The 5,000-nt window shown below is 53.2% G+C and overlaps 1 non-coding gene across 1 annotated transcript in view; it reads right to left on the reverse strand.

The window, feature by feature from the left end:
* The window catches only part of LOC124585937, a 1,910-nt gene extending 710 nt beyond the window's left edge, over positions 1–1,200 (reverse strand). The window contains exon 1 of the ribosomal RNA XR_006974950.1: positions 1–1,200. This exon is cut by the window's left edge and continues 710 nt beyond it. This is a non-coding gene — a ribosomal RNA (small subunit ribosomal RNA).
* Between the last annotated feature and the right edge of the window lie 3,800 nt (positions 1,201–5,000).

Consider the following 5,000-nt stretch of genomic DNA (forward strand, 5'->3'; position numbering starts at 1 on the left):
CCAAAAGCTTTGGTTTCCCGGAGGCTGCCCGCCGAGTCATCGGAGGAACTGCGGCGGATCGCTGGCTGGCATCGTTTATGGTTAGAACTAGGGCGGTATCTGATCGCCTTCGAACCTCTAACTTTCGTTCTTGATTAATGAAAACATACTTGGCAAATGCTTTCGCTTCTGTTCGTCTTGCGACGATCCAAGAATTTCACCTCTAACGTCGCAATACGAATGCCCCCGCCTGTCCCTATTAATCATTACCTCGGGTTCCGAAAACCAACAAAATAGAACCGAGGTCCTATTCCATTATTCCATGCACACAGTATTCAGGCGGGCTTGCCTGCTTTAAGCACTCTAATTTGTTCAAAGTAAACGTGCCGGCCCACCGAGACACTCACTCAAGAGCACCCTGGTAGGATTGCAACGGGGTCCGCCTCGGGACGCACGAGCACGCACGAGGCGCGTCGCACGCCTTCAGCTCGCCCCACCGGCAGGACGTCCCACGATACATGCCAGTTAAACACCGACGGGCGGTGAACCAACAGCGTGGGACACAAATCCAACTACGAGCTTTTTAACCGCAACAACTTTAATATACGCTATTGGAGCTGGAATTACCGCGGCTGCTGGCACCAGACTTGCCCTCCAATAGATACTCGTTAAAGGATTTAAAGTGTACTCATTCCGATTACGGGGCCTCGGATGAGTCCCGTATCGTTATTTTTCGTCACTACCTCCCCGTGCCGGGAGTGGGTAATTTGCGCGCCTGCTGCCTTCCTTGGATGTGGTAGCCGTTTCTCAGGCTCCCTCTCCGGAATCGAACCCTGATTCCCCGTTACCCGTTACAACCATGGTAGGCGCAGAACCTACCATCGACAGTTGATAAGGCAGACATTTGAAAGATGCGTCGCCGGTACGAGGACCGTGCGATCAGCCCAAAGTTATTCAGAGTCACCAAGGCAAACGGACCGGACGAGCCGACCGATTGGTTTTGATCTAATAAAAGCGTCCCTTCCATCTCTGGTCGGGACTCTGTTTGCATGTATTAGCTCTAGAATTACCACAGTTATCCAAGTAACGTGGGTACGATCTAAGGAACCATAACTGATTTAATGAGCCATTCGCGGTTTCACCTTAATGCGGCTTGTACTGAGACATGCATGGCTTAATCTTTGAGACAAGCATATGACTACTGGCAGGATCAACCAGGGAGCTGCGTCAACTAGAGCTGAGCAGCCGGCCGCCCGGGAGTGTGTCCCGGGGGCCCGCGCGAACACGCAAGCGTCCGCTCAATTATTCTGCAAACAGGAGGAGGCTGAGCTCCCCTGCACAATACACCTCGAAACCCTCTCAGGTCCCGGCGGCGCGCAGCGCCGTCCTAAGTACTTGGTCGGGTTCGAGAGAGGCGCAATCGCCCGGAGTTTGGCGAGTAGACGCTTTAGGTGCGACCACCCGTGCTCCCAACTGAGCTTGCCGCTGCCGACAGAGGCCCGGGAGCGTGCTGTCGTGGCATTGCCGGCGGGAGACAACACGCGCCACCTACGGTGGCCGGCAGCTCCAACGCCAGCGCCACAGAAGGACAAAAGCCCCACTTGGGTGCCGAAGCGAACTCTCCCAGCACAGCGCACGCGCCAACACGTCCGCACAGCTGCGATACAATCCACCTGCGAGAACCGCAGAGGCGACCGAGCAGCAGACGGCGTCGCGGCGCCGAGCGCCGGGCGGCGGCGCATCCTCAGCGCACACAGTCCTCAATCGGACCAGCACACTGCAGATGTCCACCGCGCTTCGCACCGGGCCCGCGAGGACCTACTTTGGCCGCACGGCGCCGCGTGCAGGGTGCGCCGGCGCGCAGCTGCGCCGCCTGCCGCCTCCGTCGGCCGGCGCGCCTGCCACTGGCCGCCCCCACCAGCCGGCTGTAGCGCGTGCGCCCACGCACCGCGCGGCCAGCACGCCGGAAGGCCCCCCCTCACCGGCCGGGGACGGTCCCACCCAGCCACCGCCGCGTATCGCTTCACACCCACATGCCATTCACGTTCGTGGGCATGGTGGGTATCGCTGAAACAACCGGTTGGTAGCTCAACCGATCGTCGCCATCACTGATTCACCTCTAGCGAGAACAACCGCACCACAACGGTTTACCAGTTCTTCATTTGCGTAACGTCACCAGCAAACGTAGACGTCCATCGCCATTTGCAAATTCAACGATTGTTGCATGCCTGTGTCAGGTGTCACGACACACTATGTCTGCCCACATACACGCAACAACATGTGCACGCTTCGCGAACACGTGGAAGGTGGCCCCCGTACGTATGCGATGTCCATTGCGCGAACGACTGTCAACCGGCCTCTGTCGCATGTCGCAGATGTGGAACGCAGTGCACCATGCTATCACGGTGTGTGAGAAGAGACGACTACGTCTGACAACACGCGCCACTACATCAACAGACGGCTCATGCTGATCGCCATCCACGGCATACCATACTGCAATCCAGCTCTTATAGGGAGACGACACGTAGCTGAGTGCACAATATTTGGACCGTATGGTTCGCCGTTGTTGGCGCAGTCGTGGTACGGTCACACATGTACCACGATGTATCATTCAGTACATGAGGACCAATGTGCGGTACAGTGTGTGATTTGGACGTACAACATCAGCGGACAGTTGCCACAAGCCGTACCACAACGTAGGCTGTGCTTCGCCATGCGAATGCCAATGAACAACTGCGAAGGGCATTGAGCATGTACGTCCTGCCGCCATCCGCATTACAGTGTATAGCTGCAAGGTGTTTAACATGAAGCGATACTCTGGGGACCGGGCAGTGCGAGTAGCAAACTATATTGCGGGGGTTGCAGTTAGGCAACACTACACTAATTTAACGCGTCGTATGACAATTACAGAGCAGGTTAAGGCCCAACGTGTGTTGGGTTAAGGCCCAACGTGTGTTGGGTTAAGGCCCAACGTGTGTTGGGTTAAGGCCCAACGTGTGTTGGGTTAAGGCCCAACGTGTGTTGGGTTAAGGCCCAACGTGTGTTGGGTTAAGGCCCAACGTGTGTTGGGTTAAGGCCCAACGTGTGTTGGGTTAAGGCCCAACGTGTGTTGGGTTAAGGCCCAACGTGTGTTGGGTTAAGGCCCAACGTGTGTTGGGTTAAGGCCCAACGTGTGTTGGGTTAAGGCCCAACGTGTGTTGGGTTAAGGCCCAACGTGTGTTGGGTTAAGGCCCAACGTGTGTTGGGTTAAGGCCCAACGTGTGTTGGGTTAAGGCCCAACGTGTGTTGGGTTAAGGCCCAACGTGTGTTGGGTTAAGGCCCAACGTGTGTTGGGTTAAGGCGCAACATAGGTTAGGTTAAGGCGCAACATAGGTTAGGTTAAGGCGCAACATAGGTTAGGTTAAGGCGCAACATAGGTTAGGTTAAGGCGCAACATAGGTTAGGTTAAGGCGCAACATAGGTTAGGTTAAGGCGCAACATAGGTTAGGTTACGGCGCAACATAGGTTAGGTTAAGGCGCAACATAGGTTAGGTTAAGGCGCAACATAGGTTAGGTTACGGCGCAACATAGGTTAGGTTAAGGCGCAACATAGGTTAGGTTAAGGCGCAACATAGGTTAGGTTAAGGCGCAACATAGGTTAGGTTAAGGCGCAACATAGGTTAGGTTAAGGCGCAACATAGGTTAGGTTAAGGCGCAACATAGGTTAGGTTAAGGCGCAACATAGGTTAGGTTAAGGCGCAACATAGGTTAGGTTAAGGCGCAACATAGGTTAGGTTACGGCGCAACATAGGTTAGGTTAAGGCGCAACATAGGTTAGGTTAAGGCGCAACATAGGTTAGGTTAAGGCGCAACATAGGTTAGGTTATGGCGCAACATAGGTTAGGTTACGGCGCAACATAGGTTAGGTTACGGCGCAACATAGGTTAGGTTAAGGCGCAACATAGGTTAGGTTAAGGCGCAACATAGGTTAGGTTAAGGCGCAACATAGGTTAGGTTAAGGCGCAACATAGGTTAGGTTAAGGCGCAACATAGGTTAGGTTAAGGCGCAACATAGGTTAGGTTAAGGCGCAACATAGGTTAGGTTAAGGCGCAACATGGGTTAGGTTAAGGCGCAACATGGGTTAGGTTAAGGCGCAACATGGGTTAGGTTAAGGCGCAACATGGGTTAGGTTAAGGCGCAACATGGGTTAGGTTAAGGCGCAACATGGGTTAGGTTAAGGCGCAACATGGGTTAGGTTAAGGCGCAACATGGGTTAGGTTAAGGCGCAACATGGGTTAGGTTAAGGCGCAACATGGGTTAGGTTAAGGCGCAACATGGGTTAGGTTAAGGCGCAACATGGGTTAGGTTAAGGCGCAACATGGGTTAGGTTAAGGCGCAACATGGGTTAGGTTAAGGTACAATATGGGTTAGGTTAAGGTACAATATGGGTTAGGTTAAGGTACAATATGGGTTAGGTTAAGGTACAATATGGGTTAGGTTAAGGTACAATATGGGTTAGGTTAAGGTACAATATGGGTTAGGTTAAGGTACAATATGGGTTAGGTTAAGGTACAATATGGGTTAGGTTAAGGTACAATATGGGTTAGGTTAAGGTACAATACGGGTTAGGTTAAGGTACAATACGGGTTAGGTTAAGGTACAATACGGGTTAGGTTAAGGTACAATACGGGTTAGGTTAAGGTACAATACGGGTTAGGTTAAGGTACAATACGGGTTAGGTTAAGGCACTTGGGGGGGGGGGGGGCCCGGTTTGTTGATTGTGATTATCGTAAGTAAATGACTGCGGCATCATCTGATTTGCCACGTCAGGGTGCACCTTTGGCTCATAACAGGCGGCGCTCTGATTCCATGCTTGTGGCAGACCTGTGTCTTTCATTCCTGCCATTGTTTGTGTGGTGTGACAGGAGGCAGTATTGTGATGTTGGGTGCACCCCTGTCTGGGACATGTGTGGGTGTTGGTGGCTTAGCTGAGCAATGGTGGTTGTCGGAAGGGTGGGATATTCTGTTTTCCGAGTGGACC

Source organism: Schistocerca americana, unplaced genomic scaffold (genome assembly GCF_021461395.2).
Source record: "Schistocerca americana isolate TAMUIC-IGC-003095 unplaced genomic scaffold, iqSchAmer2.1 HiC_scaffold_519, whole genome shotgun sequence".
Taxonomy (NCBI): domain Eukaryota; kingdom Metazoa; phylum Arthropoda; class Insecta; order Orthoptera; family Acrididae; genus Schistocerca; species Schistocerca americana.